This window comes from Pelophylax lessonae (assembly GCF_965119305.1).
Source record: "Pelophylax lessonae genome assembly, chromosome: 1".
Lineage (NCBI taxonomy): Eukaryota > Metazoa > Chordata > Amphibia > Anura > Ranidae > Pelophylax > Pelophylax lessonae.
The window spans coordinates 591,270,492-591,296,322 of NC_138768.1; positions in this window are offsets into that span (position 1 = coordinate 591,270,492).

Genomic DNA, 25,831 nt, shown 5'->3' on the forward strand with positions numbered 1-25,831 from the left:
AAGGTATTTGGTGCACACAAAGTAGATGTATGTCCTTTGTGACTATTGAGGAGGATTTGCTGCGAGTAGTTCAGCTCTAACTGTCATGTACTGACCAGGACCTGCTGTTTTTATTCATTTCAATATGTACTGAAAAGGACATCTAATAACAAACATAAAACTATGTGGTGCTATCCTCAGATGAACGCTGGATAAATGGCTTCTCTTGAAGCTACCTGTTATGACACACCTTGAAACCAGACCCGACAATCCCTGACACATCAATAACAAATGAATGGTCTTTATTAACTGCTTCCCGCCTGGGCCATTGTAAAAAAATGATGACAGGAGGAGAACCCTATTGTTCCGGGAGGATGTCATATAAAGTCCTCCCCAGAATGCAATCTGTCACCAATGACTGATCAGTATACCAGCCGACTGCCGGTACCATGTGATCGCTGTGACCAATCACAGCAGATCACATGACAATTGTAAACAATAAATTGCTTTGTTTCATGCTATTCATTATAACTGTATAATTAGTATAACTGTGTTGCTAGCTGTGATTGGTCACATGGTATAGACAGGCCAATCACAGACCATCTGTACCATGTGATTAGCTGTGGCCAATCACACCTAATCACAACAGTAAACACTGAACCCACACTTTCATTCAGTAAAATGTTTGCTTATAGCAGTGAAATTCACTGCTATAACCACTTTAATACAGGGCACTTTTATCCTGCCCGGGACAATTTCAGCTTTCAGTGCTGCTACAGTTTAACCACTTGCCGACTGCCTAACACCGATCTACGTCGGCAGTCAGCCCCTCACAGGCAAAGTGACGTAGGGCTACGTCACTAGCTTGTGAGGGTCTAGGGAGCGAGCGCGCGCCCCCGGAGGCGCGCTCCCACTCCCGCGTGGTCACGGACCCCCCCGCGCGTGTGACCAGCGGACCCGATGTCCGCCGGTCACTCGGCGATCGGCGGGGGAGAGGGAGAATGTCAGGCAGCTTGTGTAAACAAGCCACCTGTCATTCTCCTCGCTGTAAAGACACTGATCACACGGATCTAGTATGTAGATCCGTTGATCAGTGTCCTTACAGCTCAAGCCACAGCCAATCACAGTAGAAAGCACGCCCCTAGGGATACACACAGCCCCTCCCTCCCAAATAAAGTTAACCCCTTCACTACCAGTGTATTTTTACAGTAACAGTGCATATGTATAGCACTGATTACTGTAGAAATGTCACTGGTAACCCCAAAAGTGTCACAAATGTCAGTCAAGGGTCCGATCTGTCCGCCCCAATGTCGCAGTACCGCAAAAAAAATCGCAGATCGCCGCCATTACGCGTTAAAAAAAAAACAACAAAAATGACAAAAATCTTTCCCTTTGTTAGTAAACGCTTTTTGCGATTTTTTTTACCAAACATAGGTAGCATAAAACAAATTGGCCGAAAATGTTAAAAAATTTTGATTTTTACATTTTTTTGGGGGAATTTCATATAAAAAAATTTGAAAAATATTGCTATTTTTGCAAAATTGACGCTCTTTTTTTGTTTATAGCGCGTGATAAAAAAATCGCACAGGTGATCAAATACCACCAAAAGAAAGCTCTGTTTGTGGGAAAAAAAGGACGCCAAATTTGTTTAGGTACATCGTCTCACGACCGCGCAATTGTCCGTTAAATTCACGCATTGACAAATCGCAAAATACCCCCTGGTCGGAATGGGGGTAAAATCTTCCGGGGCTTAAGTGGTTAAATGGCGATTGCGTGGTCATGCAACACTGTACCAAAACAACATTTTTATAATTTTGTTGACACAACTAGAGCTTCCTTTTGGTGGTATTTTATCACCACTGGGTTTTTTATTGTCTTTTTGAAAAAAGACACATTTACCTTTTTTTCTATTATAAAATGTTAAAACATAAAACAAAAAAAAAATAAAACAAATAATTGTTCTTCAGAAATTTAGCCCAAAATGTATTCTGTTACATTTCTTTGGTGAAAATAACTCAAATCAATGTATATTATTTAGTCCATAGGAAGGTTATCAAGTCCACAAACTTTGAAATATACTGTTTCTGAAAATTGATCAATCCGACAATTACGGAGCTGTGACGGCGCAATCCGTCACCGGCTGTGACTGATCAGTGTACCGGCTCGCTGTCAGTACCATGTAACCACCATGACCAATCACAGCAGGTCACATGACAGTTGTACACAATGGATGGCTTCCTTTCATGCCATCCATTGTATGCAATTGTGTTGCTAGCTGTTATTGGTCTATTTGATCACATAGCTATTTGTTGTTATACTTTGTTTTTCTTTTTTTATGATTTGTCTTTACCAAACTGTGACCAGAGCAATATAATGTTACCATAGTATCTTTGTACTACTATAGGGAAGTCATCAGGATTTATTTTTCAACACATTATGTGTGCTTCTAGCAGTGAACTACATTGCTATAAGCAAGCATCTTACTGAATGAAACTGATTCATTCAGTTTGTTTTGTTGTGACTAGGTGATTGGTCAAAGCTAATCACATGGTACAGATGGGTTGTGATTGGCCCTGTCTGTACCATGTGATCAAATTGACCAATCACAGCTAGCAACACAATTGTATACAATGGATGGCATGAAAGGAAGCCATCCACTGTGTACAACTGTCATGTGACCTGCTGTGATTGGTCACGGTGGTTACATGGTACTGACAGTGAGTGGGTACACTGATCAGTCATCGGCTGCGTCCCATGTAAACACCCGGTGACAGATCGCACTGCTGTGCAGCCCCATGGCCGCGCCATCTGCGCTTTCTGACATGATGTCATATGACATCCAGTCAGAGAGGGAAAGCACCCGCCTGGCCGTCAATTGACTATAGGCTGGGCAGGAAGTGAATAAACAATCATAGTGTGTAAAAAGAAAAAGTCCTGATCACTTCCCCAGAGTAGTACAGTGTTAATATGGTAACACTGTATTGCTCTGTTCACAGTTATATGAGGACGTTGTACTGCATTGGTGACAGTATGTAAAACATTTAGAAATACAGTATCTCACAAAAGTGAGTACACCTCTCACATTTTTGTAAATATTTTATTATATCTTTTCATGTGACAACACTGAAGAAATTACACTTTGCTACAATGTAAAGTAGTGAATGAACAGCTTGGATAACTATGTAAAATGTGCTGTCCCCTCAAAATAACTCAGCACACAGCCATTAATATCTAAACCGTTGCCAACAAAAGTGAGTACAGCCCTAAGTTAAAATGTCCAAATTGTGCCCAATTAGCCATTTTCCCTCCCTGATGTCATGTGACTGGTCAGTGTTACAAAGTCTCAGGTGTGAATGGGGAGCAGGTGTGTTAAATTTGGTGTTATTGCTCTAACTTTCTCATACTGGTCTCTGGAAGTTCAACATGGTACCTCATGGCGAAGAACTCTCTGAGGATCTGAAGAAAATAATTGTTTCTCTACATAAAGAAGGCCTAGGCTATAAAAAGATTGCCAAGACCCTAAAACTGAGCTGCAGCTTTGTGGCCATGATCTTACATTAGTTTAACAGGCCAGGTTCCACTCAGAACAGGCCTCACATGGTCGACCAAAGAAGTTGAGTGCACGTGCTCAGCGTCATATCAAGAGGTTGTCTTTGGGAAATAAACATATGAGTGCTGCCACCATTGCTGCAGAAGTTGGAGGGGTGGGGGGTCAGCCTGTCAGTGTTCAAACCATACGCTGCACACTGCATCAAATTGGCCTGCATGGCTGTTGTCCCAGAAGGAAGCCTCTTCTAAAGATGATGCACAAGAAACCCCGCAAACAGTTTGCTGAAGACAAGCAGACTAAGGACGTGGATTACTGGAACCATGTCCTGTGGTCTGATGAGACCAAGATAAACATATTTGGTTCAGATGGTGTCAAGTGTGTGTGGTGGCAATCAGATGAGGAGTGCAAAGACAAGTGTGTCTTGCCTACAGTCAAGCATGGTGGTGGGAGTATCATGGTCTGGGGATGCATGAGTGCTGCCGACACTGAGGAGCTACAGTTCATTGAAAGAACCATGAATGCTAACATGTACTGTGACATACTGAAGAAAAGCATAATTCCCTCCCTCCCTCCGCAGGGCAGTATTCCAACATGATAACAACCCCAATCACAACTTCAAGACTACCACTGTCTTGCTAAAGAAGCTGAGGGTAAAGATGATGGACTTGCCAAGCATGTCTCCAGACCTAAACCCTATTAAGCATCTGTGGGGCATCTTCAAAAGAAAGGTGGAGGTCCCCAAGGTCTCTAACATACACCAGCTCTGTGATGTTGTCATGGAGGAGTGGAAGAGGACTCCAGTGGCAACCTGTGAAGCTCTGGTGAACTCCATGCCCAAGAGGGTTAAGGCAGTGCTGGAAAATAATAGTGGCCACACAAAATATTTACACTTTGGGCCCAATTTGGACATTTCCACTTAGGGGTGTACTCACTTTTGTTGCCAGCAGTTTAGACATTAATGGCTGTGTGTTGAGATATTTTGAGGGGACAGCACTTTTAAACTGTTATACAAGCTGTACACTCATTACATTGTAGCAAAGTGTCATTTCTTCAGTGTTGTCACATGAAAAGATATAATAACATATTTACAAAAATGTAAGGGGTGTACTCACTTTAGTGAGATACTGTTTATGAAAAAAAAACTTTTTTTTTTTTTTTTAATTCTTAATTTTCCTAAAAACTGTAACAAAATAATTACATTTTCAAAAAATGTGCTATGCCTCTTTCTAAATACCTTGGGCTGTCTGCTTTCGAAAAGGGGGTAATTTAGGGGATATTTGTACTGTCTTGGCATTTTCGAGTCTCAAGAAATGATTACATCAATATTGATTTTTAAATATTTACCAGTTTGTGCACTCTATGCCTTTCCTACAGACTAAATAATATTTACAGATTTGAGTTATTTTCACCAAAGAAATGTAGCAGAATACATTTTGGTTTAAATTTATGAAGAAAGATTATTTATTTGCAAACTTTTATAACAGAAAAACTGCTTTTTTTCAAATTTTTTTACTTTTTTCGTTAATTTTGCAAAAAATATAAACCCCGATGGTAATTAAATACCACCAAAAGAAAACTCTATTTGCGTGAAAAAAAAAGTATATAAATTGAATTTGGGTACAGTGTTGCATGACCGTGCAATTGTCATTCAAAGTGTGGCAGCTGGGGTCCTAGGTGGATCGCTCACAGTCTTTTGAGAGCATATGTTATGCATAGAGTAAAGTAAATGACATGCTCTCCCTTAGCAGAACTTCACTGACAGCAAAAAAGTGTTAGCAAACAGCAGCCAACAGGCCCCTCACCAACCTGATGATCTGTAGAAATCAATCTTTGCACAGTCTGTTTCTTGTTGACTGTTTCTACAAACAAGATTGATAAGCTGCAGTACCTCTAGCAGAACTCTGCAATGCCAATATCAGATAAAGTTAGGTGATAGGTAGCCCACAAGAATCTGGGCCTCTTGCACAAGTCTGTACCTCCTCAGTGTTCCATAGGTCTCTCTTCATATGGCCCTAGCCTAGATTGCTCCGCTACAGCAGATCAACCCTCCTTTTTCACGGTCACTGAAACCACAGCACTGCACCCCAAATGGCTCTCCTGGCACAGCTCTGCTTACAGTCCCCCCAGATTTCTGGCTCACCAGTAGTAGTGAGCTTTGGTATTTTGTTTGGAGATAACATTACCACTTTGGCGGTCCTGTCCTGTGCCAGGGGGGCACTTTCAATGTCAGCGCACATCTAGGTTTATCTTTTATTATTCTTTACAATAAACAGGATTACACCATTTGGATCTCTTGTTTTCCGTATTTCTTGTATACATTGGGAGAGATTTCCAGGAAACACCATCTGAATTATATATGGGTGTCAGCAGTGTCTAATACATGGAGGAGGAGGAGGAGAGATTCAATCCATATAGTGCTTGGATTGTGTATAGAGCGTCATAGGTCCTTGTGACCTGCTAATTTCTGGTGAGCATTTAACTACTGTAGCTCACAAGGTGGACTGCTTATTCATCCTACAAACCCGATTCCAAAATAGTTGGGACACTGTACAAATTGTGAATAAAAACAGAATGTCATGATGTGGAAGTTTCAAATTTCAATATTTTATTCAGAATACAACATAGATGACATATCAAATGTTTAAACTGAGAAAATGTATCATTTTAAGGGAAAAATAAGTTGATTTTAAATTTCATGGCATCAGCACATCTCAAAAAAGTTGGGACAAGGCCATGTTTACCACTGTGTGGCATCCCCTCTTCTTTTTTAACAGTCTGCAAACATCTGGGGACTGAGGAGACAAGTTGCTTAAGTTTAGGTACAGGAATGTAGTCCCATTCTTGTCTAATACAGGCTTCCAGTTGCTCAACTGTCCTAGGTCTTCTTTGTCACATCTTCCTCTTTATGATGCACCAAATGTTTTCTATGGGTGAAAGATTTGGACTGCAGGCTGGTCATTTCAGTACCCGGATCCTTCTTCTAGGCAGCCATGATGTTGTAATTGATGCAGTATGTGGTCTGGCATTGTCATGTTTGAAAATGCAAGGTCTTCCCTGAAAGAGACAACGTCAGGATGGGAGCATATGTTGTTATAGAACTTGGATATAACTTTCAGCATTGATGGTGCCTTTCCGGATATGTAAGCTGCCCATGCCACATGCACTCATGCAACCCCATACCATTAGAGATGCAGGCTTCTGAACTGAACGCTGATAACAACTTGGATTGTCATTGTCCTCTTTAGTCCGGGTGACATGGCGTCCCAGTTTTCCAAAAAGAACTTCAAATTTTGATTTGTCTGACCACAGAACAGTTTTCCACTTTTCCACAGTCCATTTTAAATGAGCCTTGGCCCAGAGAAAACGCCTGCGCTTCTGGATCATGTTTAAATAAGACTTCTTTTTTGGCCTATAGAGTTTTAGCCGGCAATGGCGAATGCCACGGTGGATTGTGTTCACCAACAATGTTTTCTGGAAGTATTCCTGAGCCCATGTTGTGATTTCCATTACAGTAGCATTCCTGTATGTGATGCAGTGCTGTCTAAGGGCCCTAAGATCACGGGCATCCAGTATGGTTTTCCAGCCTTGACCCTTACGCACAAAGATTGTTCCAGATTCTCTGAATCTTTGGATGATATTATGCACTGTAGATGATGATAACTTCAAACTCCTTGAAATTTTTCTCAGAGAAACTCCTTTCTGATATTGCTCCACTATTTTTCGCAGCAGCATTGGGGGAATTGGTGATCCTCTGCCCATCTTGACTTTTGAGAGACACTGCCCCTCTGAGAGGCTCTTTTTATACCCAATCATGTTGCCAATTGATAAGTTGCAAATTGGTCCTTCAGCTGTTCCTTATATGTACATTTAACTTTTCCGGCCTCTTATTGCTACCTGTCCCAACTTTTTTGGAATGTGTAGCTCTCATGAAATCCAAAATGAGCCAATATTTGGCATGGCATTTCAAAATGTCTCACTTTCATTATTTGGTATGTTATCTATATTATATTTTGAATAAAATATAAGTTTATGAGATTTGTAAATTAGTTCATTCCTTTTTTACTCACAATTTGTAGTGTCCCAACTTTTTTGGAATTGGGTTTGTACATTCACACGGTGCGGGATACAATATATGGATCTTTGGGGCTCTGTATTACTCACCATTTCCTAGGATACTTGTTTGGATTTACCAGGATTCACTGTAGTATATTAATAGTCACGTAATTTATCTTTGCACTATCAGATATATTCATATATCTCTTTGTTATGACACTATCTATTTAATGTAGCTTATCTGTTCCAGGATTATTTTATTTTCACAGATTTATTTGCTTCACTGTCACCAGAGATTGATTTTCACTATTAATGAGTAATTTTGGAGTTTAACCAGCGCCCACTTTTCTGTTATATATTTTGTCACATGTTGTGGGGTTCTCTACAGACTTTAAAATATTGCTCCTGCACTCTCCTTGGCTATTTGCCAGGCTCTCTCAAGGCCAAAGACCTGACTTCGGGTTCACATCAAGTCCCCCAGAGCAGCAGGTGGGACCAGGATCCCAGCTTCAGATACAGTCAAGTGCTGTACTGTAATCTACAAGCAGGATGGGAGCAACAATCTGCAGCCAAGGTGTGACATCCTGCTGGGTGGCTTAAAGTGACATACAGCTGATGCTACAACTCAACACAGGTAATACCACAAACTTTCCATTTATCAAAGTTTAGCCACCTTCTTGCAGCAGGGGATCTCCTAGTTCATAGATGTTTGGGTAAGCAGTGACCTTCTGTACCTATGCCAACATGGCCATTAGCCTGTGGTACCTGACCCAATGTTTATGATGCAAACTAGATGGTAGTTGAAGTAAGGTCATTCAGACTCAGTGAAATTCAGAAAGTGTAGAAATCATTCTATTCTACGGTGTTTCAGTCAGTGCCAGTATGAGAGACTAGAGTTCACTACCCTGTATAAACTCCAACTGAATATACTATATTTGCATAGGCAACATAGCCTGTTTTTACCTAAAAAACAGTTATGTTACAGCTGCTAATCTTTGCTGAAAATCCATTGGTTTTAAAGTTTATTTACTGTTACTTTAACCTCAATTTCTATTAACAACTAAATCCCTTCTGGAACTTTTACGATAGCTATACTTTCTTTAGATCGTCGTATAAGCCTCCAGGAAATCCATATACAGTATGTTTTCAGACCCTTTTTTCCTTATGTTTGCTCCCCCACAAGAGCCCCCACTAGTACCACTGTCATTTTTGACAGCAGAGTCCAAATCTCTGAGCAGTTGCCAGAGGCTCCAGATTAAATGATCACAGCAACAGCCATTGTAGTGAATATACCATGTCATTTTTAACCAATTTTTCACAGTTAAGTTGCTGCAGCTCTGTCTGTACAGAACAAACTTGTTTTGTGATATCATCCTAAGGCTAGCAGTACAAACACTATATCTGATTGCATTGTATCCTACAAATAAAGTCACTTGCCTGCATAAAACACATTGTTTCATCATAGCAATGGTTCTATCTAGTAGATCAGCTTTTAAAAAGAGTCACATCACAGATGCTAGAAGTGATTTGTCAATCAAAAAGGACAGATCCTGCACATGCTCATATATGCAACAAGTACAAAGAGGAGTACTTCACCAGCCCATGGCGCTGTCCATGTATTCACCTCCTTTGTTTGTATGTTTTTTTGGCTGAAATGTCCTGGTTGCTGCTGCTCCTCTCTCACTCCACTGGGGGGGGGGGGGGGCGGATCAAAACAATTCAAATCTGTAAAGAAAAGCGCACGCAACCTCGGGCAATAACGCTTTAATAAAGGACAATAACACAGTACATTGGAATTGCACTCACACTTTTCCTTTAAGACAATCGCTTTACAGCATTCCAACAGGAGCTACTCGCTCCTCCCGTCCCTCCAGATGGTGACTCTGCGGTCTCCTCATCCGCGGCTGCCACCGCTGTATCCCCGCTCTCCTTCACTTCCTGTGTTGCCTGGTCACCGGATGCCGGTTCTAGTGCGCCTGCACACTATACCAACGTGATCTACAGCGCCTCAGGAGAGCCTCAGCCAAAGCCGGAGCCACAAGTTGTACGGAGCTGCGAGGTGGGGGATTCAAGACACGGGTGCACTGCCTCTGCTGTTACTATGGACAACGCGTTTCGGAGGCTGAGCCTCCTTTTGAGTCTAAAAGATTTATCATTCATAGTTGCTTCCACATGCAATCATAAGAAGTTTTAAATTTAGGAAATTTTTTTTTATATCTACACTTCCTTCAAGTGCACACAGGTGCAGTTTAAAAAAATCACTAGTTTATTTTAGTTGTCTGTTCACCCATGTAGCTCTAGCCCAGGGGTCTACAAACTTTATAAAGAAAGGACCATTTGTCCTTCAGACATTAGATGGGCTGGAGAGTGGTACCCCAGGAATGCCCAGCATCAGTGGGAGTAAACAATGCCTCTGACTTTGTGCTTAGCGGAATTAAAAAAGAAAAAAGACATAGCACCTCTGGTCAGTAGGAGTGGAAATAGTGCCCTGTCATTGGTATTGGAGGAATAGTGCCCCACTGTTGGTGTCATTAGGAGGAATAGTTCCTCATCGTTGGTGTCAGGGCCAGAGTGGGACTCATTTTCAGCCTGGAGTTTCATGCCTTAGACCGGGCCACTTTAGTTCACGACGGACTATATTAAAATAATGTAATTAAAACCTCAGAATATAAGTTTGCAATGGCACACTGTTTATGCCTATTGCGATTTTTTTTTATCAAAAATATGTAGCAGAAAACAAATTGGCCTAAAATGTTAAAAAATTTTGATTTTTAATTTTTTTTTTGAGAATGTTATATAGCAGAAAGTGAAAAATATATATATTTTTTTAAATGGTCGTTCTTTTTTTGTTTAAAGCACAAAAAAAAAAAATCGCACAGGTGATCAAATACCACCAAAAGAAAGCTCTATTTGTGGGAAAAAAAGGACATCAATTTTATTTGGATACAGCGTCGCACGACGACACAATTGTCCATTAAAATAACACAGTGCCAAATTGCAAAATATGGCCTGGTCATTAAGGGGGGAAATCTTCTGGTCCAGAAGTGGTTAACTGATGTAGTTTTAATAAAATGGTGCATTATAAATATGGGTCTTATTACACTTATAAGCCATGCTGCGCCTGTTTTTATATAAATGTATGGCTCAACGACAATCGACAAAGCCTCTATTTGGAATCCAGCTCAACTCAATGGTCTCTCTTTTGAGGAATAATGTGTACATTTGCATTATCCCACAACATTTTTATAAAAATATATGAAGAATATATGAATCATATATTTTTCATATATTTCTATTAAAATTTGGTGGGATAATGCAAATGTAAACATTATTCCTCAGAAGAGAGACCATTGAGTAGAGCTTTAGAGGGTGAGGTTATATGAATATGACACAAAAACTACTCACAAGAAACAGGGCATCTGAAGAGGGGAGAAGGGAACAAGCAGGAACTTGTCTCCGGTGCGGTGAGGTGAGGACCGTCCATTACCGTTACCCGTGACATGTGGAGGCGGGGCACCTCGACGTCACGTCAGTATGCGACACCGACACGCCCCCGCTCACAGGACACCATAGAAAGAAACCCATTGCTGGGCCCCTCCTCCCACCTATGCATCGCCGCCACTAATCGGCGGCCACCGGGCCCCGCTCCCTTCCTCCCACCTACGCATCGCCGGGCCCCGCTCCCCTCCTCCCACCTACGTATCGCCGGCCCAGACAGCATCCATATTTCAACCCAGTGCCATGACAATGGCCCTCGCGGCCACCAGCCCACCGGGAAATCTCCCGGTGCTCCCGATTAGCCAATCCGGGCCTGGTTGGTGTCATTGGGTCATTCAGGGAAATAGTATCACGTACCTGGTGCTGGAGGCCAATGGAGAGAGGGCTTCCCTTGCGGCTAAGTTCCAGACTCCCCTGAAAGTGACAACAGGAGGAGTCAGGCTCAAAGTAGCACAGGACGCCTGTGATGTAGTTTGCAGAGGAACTCAGAAGGGTTTCTGATGTGCGAAGTAGAGGCTGCAGACGTGGCAGGTCTGCGGTTGCACTAAGACAATGTAAGTGAGTTCAAGCCAGAGTTCGGAGCCAGGAGGATAAATGAGCAGGCAAGGTCATATAGAAAAGCCAAAGTCAGACACAGGAGAACAGAAGAGGATATCCGTGGACAAGCCAGGGTCGGGTCAGGAGATGGACAGGAGAATAGTATGGACAAGCCAGGTCGGTAAAAGAGGACTTTCAGTAACCAGGATTACAGGAACACTGTACAAGCTGAAGATCAACCAGCAACTTCAATCACTGGCAAACTTCTTTATAAAGGCCCATGAGACGTGCTGGCTGAGACGCTGGGTCCTAGAGCCCTTCTCCTGCCATTGGTGTCCTGACAGATGCTGGGTCCTAGAGACCTTCCCCTACCATTGGAGCCCTGACAAATAGTTCCCCATTGTTGCTGTTATTGGGAGGAATAGTTCTCTATAGTTTGTGTCATTGGGACGAATAATTTCCCATCGTTGGTGTCAGCGGATGTAATGGTGCCCTAAGGGCCAGATAAAGGCAAGGAAACCACTGCTGTAGCCTAACAGCAGCTGTGAAAAAATATATACATGACAGATTTTTTGTTTCCAACGTATGATTGAAATTTATTGAACTCATTTGCCATAAATAATTTCTCTACTTTTTCCAATACTATCAAGTTTTTTGCAGGTTTTTTTTTCTTCTTTTTAAACTTTTCATTTTGTTATGTTTATTTTGTTATGTTAATTTCCATTATTAGAGCTGCATTGCAAAAATTCAGAATTTTAAAACAATACCTTTTTTTTTTATTCTCACCAGGTGTTGTAAAAGCAACATAATTTTTAGGGTCATAGTCATGGTGCAATTCACAGAGTAAAATGTGTACTTTGTGTGTATAGTAAAACTAGTTGCCTAAAAAATTTTACTTTTTAAAAATCAAAAAATTGTGTTCATTAATTTTTAACCTAAAGTCCAACCTTGGAATTTGTTTTTTATTATTATTAGTTGTCACCCAAGAGTTTAAAAAATAAATATGCAGCTCAGGTTACATTACTCACCTCTGCATTGGCATTTCCCCCATAGGTATTCTTTTTTACTGCTAGATGTTAGCAATCTTCTGGGTTGAATGAAACCCTGTCTAACTTAATCTGGAAGACTGAAGATGAGTGCAGGACAACAGTAACAATCTGAAGGTGTGTCTCCATTACAGTGTAATGATGCAGGGGCAGCACTGTTATGATGAAGTTAGCACCACTCTCTGAGGACCACCCAGCATCAGAGAAGAAACAAAACTCTGAAGACATCTAGAAAATTTTGCAAACATTAAGATATTAATTACATATGTGAGGACTTTCAGAGAAGGGGCATCGGAGAGCTAGAAGTTTGGCTTTAAAATGCATAGAAAATAAGCAGATAAATAAATAAACAAACTGTATATGTGTTCTGATTATAAAATGTTTGAGCACATAACATTCAACCAAGATTCACGCAGCCAGTATTTTTTTCCCAATTGAATACAATTAGAAAAATGTGTGAATCTTGGGTTTAAGTTGTATGACTCTTGGGTAAAAGCATCTATGAATAAACCCTAAGGGCTCTTTCACACAGACGGACTATTCAGATCCGCCTGTCCATTTTTTTGGCGGATCTAAACAGTCACCCAATGCATCCCTATGGGGTATCGGATGTCAGCGGAGACAAATCTGGACGGATGGAAACCCTATTTTCCATCCGTCCAGCGGATCGGATCGGATAGGATCGGATGAGAATGGACCGACGGTCTGTTCCCATCCGATTTCCCCCATAGAGATGCATGGGGAACTGACAGCTGTGTCTCCGCACACAGCGCGGAGACACAGCTGTCATCCTATTGCTCAGTGGGGGATCGGTGGATCGATTCCCCGCTGAGAAAAACGGACTCCGTTCGACGGATGGAGTGTGTGAAAGGGGCCTTAATGTATTACTTTGGTGTCATAGACAACAGCAAAGCTGAAATGTACTGTTTAGAAAAGAAAGACAAAGAGATTGGTAAATACAGCAAATTCAGCATAGTGACTGTGTTAGAATCTTCCTGGACACACTTGAAGTGATGCCCCCATACCTAGTTTTGGAAAGAATGTTGTAAACTCATTTTATAGGCCTAACTGGTGTAGTGTTATTGAGATTGCTGTATTTCAAGGATAAATAAACTAAAAACAGGCTTCATGTATACTGTTACTACTGCTACAATGTTCTTGTTTTTTGTTCAATTTAGACCCCGTTCACATAGGGGCGACGCTACTTGCTGGGGCGACCTGTGAAGTCGCGGTGCACAGCGTGCTGCACTACCTCGGCGCGACATGCACGGACTTCATATCATTGAAGTCAATGCAGGTTGCCTCCAGGTCGCCCCAAAATAGTACAGGACCATTTTTCTAAGTCGGAGCGACTTGTGTCGCTCCTATTAGAATGGGTCCTGTGCTAATCAATGGCAGGCAACCCACCGCGACTTGTCAGGCGACCAAGTCGCCTGACAAGTCGCGCTAGTGTGAATGGGGTCTTAATGACCACAGTAACTACAAAGTTACACTGTTTCATTTTTGTCGCTAAAAATACATTCTTAAAGTGGTTGTAAAGGCTCAAGGTTTTTTACCTTCATGCATTCTATGCATGAAGGTAAAGAACCTTCTGCTTAGCCCCATCTCGAGCCATTGATGTACAAGAGCCCCCCGCTACTGTCAATCACAGCCAGTGAGCAAATGAGTAGAGAGGGGGGTGGGGCCAAGCCTCTGTTTGTGAATCGGCCGAGCCTTCTTGGGTGCTCCCGGCGCAAGCAACTTGCCCTGGGGCTACTTGGCAGGAGGTAGGAGCCAGGAGCACCAGTGGGGGGCCCAAGAAGAGCAGGATTGGGCTGCTCTGTGTAAAACCACTGCACAGAGCAGGTAAGTATAACATGTTTGTTATTTAAAAACAAATAAAGAGACTTTATTATCACTTTCATTCACAGGTACTGAGACTTGCAAACAGATGATATTCACTATTGCTTACTTGAGTGCATACAATAAATCAGCAATAAAGTTATTCTGGGTTTTAAACTAATAAAATTACTGTCATGTTTTACGATGCAGTGTAAGTAAATAGATGGCAGCATGCCCAAACACTTGAAATAAGAATAATGGATGGTACAAAGAATTTAGAGGAGGTAAGACAGCTATCAAATGCAAATTCACATGATAATCCTAAGAAAATGTTTATATGGATTAACAGATAAAAATAAATGTATTTTTTTTTTCAAAGTAAGATTACTCATACAGGACTATTCAACAATTAGATATACTTTAGACAAGGGGTCAACAACTTGTAGATTGCAATTTTTATTTTATTTTTATTTTTTTCGTTTTTGCAGGAGGACTCTATGTACACGACTATTTAAATAACCATTGAATATTAGGTTGGATTAGCTCTGAGGAAAGGGGGTTGTCCCCCAAAATGCATCAGCCATCCAATTAGGTTTGGTCCTATGACAGGCACATTGCGTTCTTCTGGAGTATTTGAAATTGACGCATTCTGATTTTATCCGCTTGTGAGTATCCATTTGCCTTGGTAGGTGTAATACATTTGTCAATGGTAATGCACAAGGTGTTTGCTCCCTCCTGTTTTTTGCCGTGTATTGAAAATTTCCCAGTCTGAGGAGGGCTGCACCCCAAAGAGGCATTGCATATTGAAGCACTATGAAAGTGAAAACCCCTGGATCTTCGACTGGAGTGTTTTTTGAGAGTTTCACCCACAAAATGACAATGTCGTCAAACTTTCAAGAAAAAAAAAAAAATACATGATTGACTCCCTCTAGTATTGCACTCCCAAAGAGTTACAGTAAGTCACATTTATCTATCCTCCTCCTGTCACTGTTAGAGTTGTTGCAAGTAATAGAGCACCTGTATCCATATTTAGTAAGGATTTGGCACTTGCCAGTTCTTTTTTACCTGTAATTAAATGCATTTCTAATGCAATTACTTCCCCTAATCCAAGATTAACCACTTGCCTACTGGGTACTTTTATCCCCTTCTTGCTCCGGCCAATTTTAGGCTTTTAGTGTTATCACATTTTGAATGACAATTGCGCGGTCATGCAACACTTTACCCAAATGAATTTATAATTTTTCTTTCACACAAATAGAGCTTTCTGTTGGTAGTATTTAATCACCGCTGTTTTTTTTTTTTCTAAACAGACGGAAATAAAAAGAAAAAAAAATATCAGTTTGTGATAAAACACAAACCACTAATTTTTATCTTTCAGTGATGTGCTCTGATGAGGTGGTACTGATGCACTGATGGGCACTGATGAGGCGGCATTGATTAGGCAGCACTGATGAGCACTTAAAAGTGGCACTGATAGGTGACACTGTTTGACACTGACGGGGCAGCACTGGTGGGAACTTATAAGGAGACACTGCTGCGGCTGCACGGATAGGCGGCACTAGAGGGGACTAATAGGCGGCATTGATGGGCACTGAGAGGTGCCACAGATAGGCAGCACTAAAAGATGGCACTGATGAGCACTGATTGGCCGCACTGGTGGGTTCTGTGCATTTTTGGGACCCATTCAGGTGCAAATTCAGGGAAAGATTTGCACCTGAAATGCACAGGACACTGGACTGCAAACCACACCTGCAAATATGTTAACCCAGCCTTACTGTTATTACCCCCCTATAGGGCTGCTTTCACACTGATGTGCTGAGGTTTACCTGCACTTTTCTGAGTTAGCTGTGCTTTTCCACAGTCTTCTATTTTATCGTGCAGGTGTGGTGCACCAAAACTCCTGCATTCAGAAAGTGCACCAAACCCACAGGATATAATTAAAGTCTATGACTAAACACTGCAAACTCATAGGAAAGCTGCAGTTGCACTGCACTGCATCTGCGGTGTGGGTAAACCACAGCACTTCAGTGTGAAAGTAGCCCTATACTATTATGCCCAGTGTATTGCTTCACAATGACCAGAAGATCTCTTCTTTCCTGCTGCTGGCACCACTCTGGAGATGGCTAGCCATGATAAGGGGTGGAGTGCAGTTGATATCACAGGAGCCAGTACTACAGAGGAGGCATTGGTTTATGCAGCTCTTGCCCCTTACTATAGCTCCAACTTTACAAGTAGTCCCTCTGCCTTGCACTCTGTTTGATGCTCTGGGATGACGGGTCAGCAAGTCCACACTGCAAACTACCAGTCATCTGGCCATGATCTACCAGTAGATCTATTGGTTGCTGGCCCCTGTTTTATACCAACCTATATCTAACATCCAGGTCCCTTGCTAGAGCCATTTACAGTCGTAGAGGATTGTTAATCCAGCACTAAATATGTGCCTGAGTAGACTGGTCTGTTGCGCTGATGTCCCCAGGGCTGGATAGCCAATAGCTAGTGTCAAAAACATGCATACAGTGGCATGGACACCTAAAGAAGGTCCATGTCCACAATAAATTGCAAAAGGGAGAACATTTAGGACTGAAGTACCACAGGACTATGGTTTTAGGTGAGGTAAAAGGGCAGTTTTTTTCTATGCTAGCGATTATTTAGAGGCAGTCAGTGGCTGGATGTCAGCTTTAAGTACTTTAAGGTAAGATAAACAAGGTAAGAACTTCAATCTTTTCTTAATCTGCATACTTGTTTTAGGTAAGTGTCTTAGGGGGGAATTAAAGCCAATGAACTTGTATGATAGCCAAGCAGCTATCATCGTGGTCGACTGGTCACAAGTGTTGCAGCTTAATCTTAGTGCAGCTGTTAAATCAGTTATGTCCGTGTCTGATCTTCTATTCACATGAGTGCAAATGTTTTTGCACTTACCGTTAGGATAAGTGAGAACACATATAATCTTTTTTCATAATAAATGTATTTACAATACCAGGTGTAAAGGAGCACAAAATCACCCCTGCATGGGAGGGATTCAACTTTGCTAATGTAGGCTACCAGTGTCTTTTGTTACTTTGATTTTGCTAAATAAATCCGCCTACGGTGTTTTGACCATTCCCCTTAAGGCTAATATCGGAATAAAAGTCAGTTGCTGCACAACAAATACATCTAACAATAAAGCTTTTAATAACATATTGAAAAGAATAGATGACTTATGATGTTAGGAAGACAAAACCAATACACAGACTGTGCATTAAATCCAACAGAAAATTAGATATTGATAGAACTATTTGGAGCAGTCAATGAAGTTTCCTTTGATTGATACCTTTATGCTGGTTGCTAACATCTATGTCTGCATATTGAAAGCAGATAGAGAAACTGTAATATAATATTCTCTTTGTGACATCTTTAAGTGTAATTCAACCATCCATGTCTAGTCTGTTCAGGAAACACTAGTATTTTATTCACTGACTGCACTTTTTAAATCAGAAGGAAAGGAAATAAAGAGATTTGACTGAAGATTTTTTAATCTCTCTGAATTATTTAATATATGAAAATTCCTAAATACTATGTGTTGCAAAGGTCACTCTATTAAAATAGCAGAAAAGCCATCACAATATAACAAAGAAGATAATTCAAAGTGTAGAACGTGACTCGAATTATTCATAAGGAATGTAATGTCCTTTCCTTAAGATTGAGGACTGATGATCATTTTCTATATGTCATAAATTCAAAATGTATTAAAAGAAGATTTGCAGTTATTATTCTTTTTAATTCTGAAATATCTAAATATATCCAGCTTCATTATTGAAATCAAAATTACAGATAGATAAAAACTCCAATTGATGTGGTTATTCATTTTATTACCCAGTGTTAAATGCAACAGGTGTAAATATGTGAATGTGGCTTGGTGTCAGCCTTCTGTAAACAGTTATGTACAACCGACCGAGAAGAGAAAATTTCTACAAGGAGCTTATTAGGTGCTTCTGAATGAACATGTGCTGCCAAAAAAATATATTAACAACAGGAGAGGAAAACATAAAAAAAATAGCTCAACATTCTTCTCTATTACTGTCCAAACACAGGCCAAGGATAGATAGGTGACCAAGCTGCATTGATTACCTGTAAGAAAAAGCAAGGTGACCAACCTGGCTGTGCCATGTGGCAGGGCTGTGTAAAACTCTGGACTAGATGGAAAGAGTTACAAATACTTTGACAGGTAAAACTGCTCCCATATATTTTTTTCAACTGTGTATTTACTGTAGCTATGTCTATGAAGCTTTTCTTTAATGTTAATCAAAACAGGTATAATAACTATGAAACCTATATATGCAGCGGTGGATGGTGAGCCTTGTCGTAATTAGGAATGATCTTAAAGTTTGGTTCAAACACAAGCTCAGACTGAACTATGGCTCTGTGGGCATTTCGGAGAATACCTGAATATTTGCCCATTCTGTGGGAGCCGAACATTATGTATAATTGCGGTATTTCTTCTGCTATTACACATGACAGCTACCCACTGTCAACGGTTATTAAAGATGCTGGTGGGTGCAGGCACTGTCGAGTCCTTAGTGACCATTGACCCCTTTGTCCTATTCACCTTCTTGACCAGAAGCCCCCATCTTTGTAAGCAAAGGTCTACTGGTAGTTTAATGAAAAATAAATTGCATGGAGTCCCCCCTTTTTCACACTAGACATTATGAGTTTTGCATGGATTTTAGGGTCGTACCTCTTAAAAGTGTGAAACTTATCTCAGCAGCAGCAATTTTTTATGTGGATCTGCATTGCTGGGCGATTTGATTGACAATGGATTTACAATGAGTAACTTTTTGAGGATTTTTATTTTTTTGGGTGTATTTATTTCTAGGTTACATTTTTTTTTTCTGAATGAGTACTCATTGACATGGGGGCAGTATCCATGGTACCCTCTGTCATTAAAGGGGGGTTCCAGATTTAAATAAGCCCCCCACTCACAAACCCCCACAATCAGAGGGCCATGGTTGTGGTAAAGAGGTCATTGTCCTCATTACCATGGACCCCCCTGACAAGGAACCAACCTCACTGTATATTTTTAAGGGGACTCTCACACATTTTTTTTTTTTTTTTTATGCATGTACCCCCTTGAAATTCATAACAAACTCAAAGAGTCTGATATGCATTATGAGGGACTCTGTGCAAATGTTTTTTTCATTACTGTGTTGGTATGTACTACAACAAAAGTGACATTTACAAAGAAAAAAATTACACAATTTAAGTTGCCAGCAAATTACATCTCATTGCTGGCTTTCTAAAAAACAACAGGACATAGACCTATCCAAAGGTTCCCAAAAATACATAGCAGATTCTTGGAGGGGTCTCTGGGCCTTTAAAGCTGTCTTTTTTTTTTTTTTTTTTTACTTTTTAAAACTGTGTAATTATACAGTAAATATAAAGTATATGGATATAACTGAATACTAACATTTATAGGTAAAGTTGATCCAGGGAATATACTGTATGATTGTCTCTCGGACGATCAGGAAGGAATTTTTTCCCTTGCTGGAGCAAATTGGAATGCGCCATACTGGGTCTTTGTTGCCTTCCTCTGAATCAACTGTGGGTATTTATTTGTGTATAAAGGATTGTACATTTTTTTTTCTTTCTATTGGTTAAACTAGATGGACTTGTGTCTTTTTTCAACCAGACTATCTATGTAACTATGTAATATTCTTTATGGAGTCAGTAATTATTCAGAACAACTACTTGATACCAGGTCAGATGCCTCTGTGTCCATTTTTCTGAGCGGGTTTTTTGTACCTTCTTGGTGACCCCTACTTTATAACATAAAAATGAATGCTTATAGTTTCTCTATATACTGTTTATGTATGCACACTATTAATTTATATGTTTGTTGGAATATTTTTGTAGTTTGACGGTCCTAGTCCTTGCTCCTGATGAAGCTGAAAATCTAAATCCGAGAAGCAGGTTGAGCTGTGTCATATTCTATTCTATCACATCTGCAACAAGAGAATTCTGAATGCTATTTATGGGATTACCCAAGCTTTATCTCAATTGCGTAACTCTAGGTGGGTGATAGCATGGGTGGGTGGATGCATTTTAGGGATCATATACTTAACAATGTTGACATTTTTAGTATAATTGGAAAAAGCGGTGATTAAATACTACCAACAGAAAGCTCTATTTGTGTGAAAGAAAAATTATAAATTCATTTGGGTAAAGTGTTGCATGACCGTGCAATTGTCATTCAAAATGTGATAACACTAAAAGCCTAAAATTGGCCGGAGCAAGAAGGGGATAAAAGTACCCAGTAGGCAAGTGGTTAATCTTGGATTAGGGGAAGTAATTGCATTAGAAATGCATTTAATTACAGGTAAAAAAGAACTGGCAAGTGCCAAATCCTTACTAAATATGGATACAGGTGCCCTATTACTTGCAACAACTCTAACAGTGACAGGAGGTGGATAGATAAATGTGACTTACTGTAACTCTTTGGGAGTGCAATACTAGAGGGAGTCAATCATGTCGTTTTTTTTTTTTTTTTTTCTTGAAAGTTTGACGACATTGTCATTTTGTGGGTGAAACTCTCAAAAAACACTCCAGTCGAAGATCCAGGGGTTTTCACTTTCATAGTGCTTCAATATGCAATGCCTCTTTGGGGTGCAGCCCTCCTCAGACTGGGAAATTTTCAATACACGTGAGACCCTTAGAATTGTCTTCAAGCTACCATACTCCTGATTTATACAAGCGTGGTTAACTCAGTGCTATAGTACCTGAGTCCACACACTCCGGTAAGCACAATATCTCCTTTGGTGGTGGATGTTCACACGTGATTAATACACGAACTGTGATTGTCGTCATCCATAACTATTGTGATCGCACCGAGATTCCTATTTCTTCTCTTTTTGTCTGTTTGAGATTTTTATCTATCACATGAACTGCACTAAAATATACATTTTTTGATTATTTTGCACATTGCACTTTTTTGAATATTTTGCAATTTATATCTGTGGGTGGCATCAAGCGTTCACATTATAAGTTGTTTTTTAGCGCTGCACTGTTATTATATAGGGTTATAAGAAGAAGTATACACTTTCCTCCCAGGCCCCACCTCTCGCAGCCTTTCTGTGTGACCCAACATTTCCTCCAGGTCTTACTAATCCTCACAGTTTTGACTGGTGGATTGTGTCAGAGGTTCTTTCTCTACATAAATTGGTAGAAGACTCTGCGTTCTCCTCCTTCCAATCCCTGCAGGCCAAATATCTCTCACTATATTAATGTTGATGTCTAATTTACCATCGTCTTTTGATGTAATTGTATTATCAGAAATATTTATTGCTATTGTATCTTGCTAATTGCACATTTTTTATAGTTTGTGCAATTTGTGTCATGATTTGATACTGTTCACTATTTACTTCACAAAAGTGTTGTGATATGATTTGCAAATGACATTTTCCCTGTATCACTGTTTGAAACTCTCCAATAAAAGTTTGTAAACCAAAAAATAAAAAAATAAGTTTGTGGGAAAGAGGCAAAAGCTATTGCGTTTATTATAACAGCATGTTCTATGTAAGGGGTTGGATTGAAAGCTTGTTCTTTTGAAAAGCAACAGACTTACTGGCCAGATGACCAGATGAAAATAGAAGAAAAAAAGCCTAAAACTAATGCAACCATCCCATCTAAGAAGTGAGTTGAACAGTCCCCCCTGTGGAAGACAGAGTGTGAGAGGAAAGTGAGTTTGAAGGAGAAGTTTGATGCCGGTATTTCACTGGCTTTATTATGCTTGGTAGCTGCATACTTCTCAGCAGCACAATATTGGCGGTGAGTGCGCACTGTATGTGGGTGGTGTCGTTTTTTAACACTTTATTTGATCATGGAGTGTCACTTCATGCATGGGTGCTTATTCAAATCTGACTACTAAGAGTTACTGCACTATACGTTTTTTTATATTTATTATTATTTTTTATGACAATATAATTGGTGCAAGCCACATTACGATGTGGAGGAGTGAATGAAGCGGTTACCCGATGGTCACAGGAGCAGAAGAATGGCCTTATACTGATTATCTGAAGCGCTTGTGCTGCACTCCTTGTTGAGACTGCATATATTTCCGGTGAGTTGCCACTTCTCCTGATTTTATTTTAAGTAGATGCTTATTACAGACCTATTGATTTTAGAAGCGGTGTCGTGAGTTTGATGACACACAGGAACGGATAATAATTAGATGGGACTGCTATTTCACTCAAGGGCATTTTGATTTTATAGCGCTGCAATTATTGTTCACTGTTCAGATGAGGGGTGTTGTATATTTTCCTTTCATTGCAAGCTGCTCACTTTTTTATTAAATTTTTGTTTCATAAATTTTAAGTGTAGCGCTGACTATAGATATATTTTTCTGTTGGAAAGCACAGTTTTTTTACATACTGTGACCAAAGCAATAAAGTGCTACCATACTAATCTGGGCTATAATTGCTTTTAACAGTGAAAATCACTGTTATAAACAACCATTCTTTTCTGAATGAAATCAATTCATTCAGTGTGTACTATTGTGATTAGCTGTGATTGGTCACAGAAAATCACATGGTACAGATGGCCTGTGATTGGCCCTGTCTAAACCAATCGATCACTGTGACCAATCACAGAGCTCATCAAAATAGTGCACAATGAATGGCATGAATGGAAGCCATCTATTGGTACAATTGTCATGTGATCTGCTGTGATTGGTCACAGTGATCACATGGTACCAGCATTGGCCCGGTACCCTGATCTGTCATCTGCTGTGTCTGGTGGAGTTGCGATCATATGACGTCCACAGGAGAGCTCCCACCTGGCCATCATTTGTCTAAGGGCTGGGCAGATATCAGTTAAACACCATAAACAATATGTAAACATTGACAATGCCCTCAACAATAATTCGGCCTGGCTTTACAGTTAAGAAGGTTAAAAACAGTGTTACAAAATATAAGATTGACTAGGATAATGAGATAATGCGTTATCCTGGGATACAGCAGGAAAATAGATTGTGTAGCAGTAAAAGGTGGGCTCTGGCCAGATTTTCACCTGACAGCAGGGAGGGCTTAAAGGAAAATGTTTAAATAGAATCAGTTCCTGTGATGTCAGATCCCTGCCCATCTCACCAACTCACGATAATGGACAGGCCAATCTCACACCACGCTGTCACATTTGTAACAATGCCACTCTCAGCTGCACCCTGCAAAAACATTTTCCAGCTCATAGGACCACAATCTAGGTGCCAGCAGCCTGAGAGCAACTGTCACTGGGTTAAATTAATTCAAGCAATTAACCCTTTAACTGCTGACACTGTCTTTTACCGAAAAGTCAGAACTTCCACAAGATTAGCAATAATAATTATGAAAAATAAATGCCTGTACCCACTTTGTTACCACAGAAAGGTATGTCCAGAGATTTATATTACAGTAGCATTCTTCAAGAGACAGGAATTTTTTTTAGCATTAAAAGCTTTAACACTTTTTAAAATATGGTTTAATAATTCAAAAATCAAAGTGTTGCAAATAAAATATTTACAGAAAAAGGGTGTTACAAAGAAATAAAGAGACAATAAAACAACAGAGAAAAAAAAGGAGTTGAAAATAAAAAAATACTTGCAAATTCTAGCACAGTCAAGTGAGTAAAAAATGGTATAGTGGCTCTCACAAGTCCTTTTAAGTGTTCCTTGGTTTGATGTTGATGAGAACTGTAAAAATCTCTTGACATTTCCCTTTTCTCTGATATCAAAGGGATGTTGAAAAAGACTATCTGACCAATTAAGTATCTAATGAGTGGTTTCTGGGATGTCACTATGTTTATGACTCTCCCAGATACAGTTTTCCATAGGTATTCATATCTCTGAATACCTACAGTGTACAGTCTGCTAAAATGCAGCTTATTGTCCAGCCTTAATTTAGCTACAAAATGAATAAAAATTTGACAGATTGGGGATGCCAAGTTTGCCTAGGAGAAGAATTGGGCTGGTTCTGCTCCCATTACTCCTAGGGTAGCATTGTTTCAACTCAAAATGCTACAAATTCACTGAGGGAGGTAAATTTGTCTATATTCTGGCTGTGCTATTATTATTTTATGAGTTAAGAAATATGCTGAAGTTTTAGAGTTTTAGCTGTTTAGCCAGTTTGTCCAATTGTTTTAATTGTCCAATTGAGAATATTTGAGTTTATAGTAATGCTGTTTGAAATAAGGAGCACACTATCCACCTTTCAAATGGTCATGAAAGACCTTCTGGAAGGAAAAAAAGCATTTGCAGATGCCTGGTGGACATTGCAATGTTTATCCCTACTTTAGATGAATACATTACACACCTGTCACAAGTCCTGGATAAGCTGGCAGCTGCTAATCTGATAGACACACGTGTCAAATATTTTTTTTTTTTTTTTTTTTATAACAAAAGAACCACAACAAGTGCATACTTACATCATGTGACAAAAAATTAACTTAATAAAATGATATTCCAAACACTGTGCCTTACTTCTCATGAGTAGGTGCAATAAAACCCAGTGTGGGCAATAGTGAATAAATAAATGAATAATTGAATTCACTGTTGGGGGAGGAGTGAACACGAGATCCATGATCCACAAGAATTCACTTGGATGTTCCCCATTTTTTGAGCACCAGCCACGTTATAACTGGATGATCACTGGACACTTATTTATATATGTCACATGTTTGATTTACAGCAATACCTATATAATTTTATTAGTGGTGTATATATTTTATATTCACCTATTTATTAGCACTGGGAGTATTTATTTATTCACTATTGCCCACACTGGGTTTTATTGCACCTACTCACGAGAAGTAAGGCACAGTGTTTGGAATTTCATTTTATTAAGTTCATTTTTTGTCAGCGCTGTGGTGCTTTTGTTATAATAATTTTCACTGAGGCATTACTGTATTTTAATTTAATATATTATTTGTTGCCTTAGCACAGGGTGTACTCTGAATTGAGTCATTTTTTCACAAACGTGTCAAATAGGAAACACAAAAGTCCATGCTTGGAATACCATGTAGGAGGGTGCAACCTGAAACCTTAGACAGGGAAGATAAAGGCAAACAGCAATCATGTCCAGGTATTCATGTCCTGGCCTCAAACCAAGAAGCAGTTTATGTTACCTCAGAGGACAGCCAGTTGCTATAGAAAATTTGTTTGCAACTATTGTACCTTTTCTAAACCCATGACTACCTTAACCAAAAATAAACTGCCTAAGTTGGTGTCCTGGAGTGAGTGAAGGCCTTCCAGAAAGTGTCCCCATTAGAAGGTATCCACTTTTTTCCTCATCATTTTGGATTCATCCACACTATAAGTTCTGATGACGAGGGTTACTAAGACAAATAA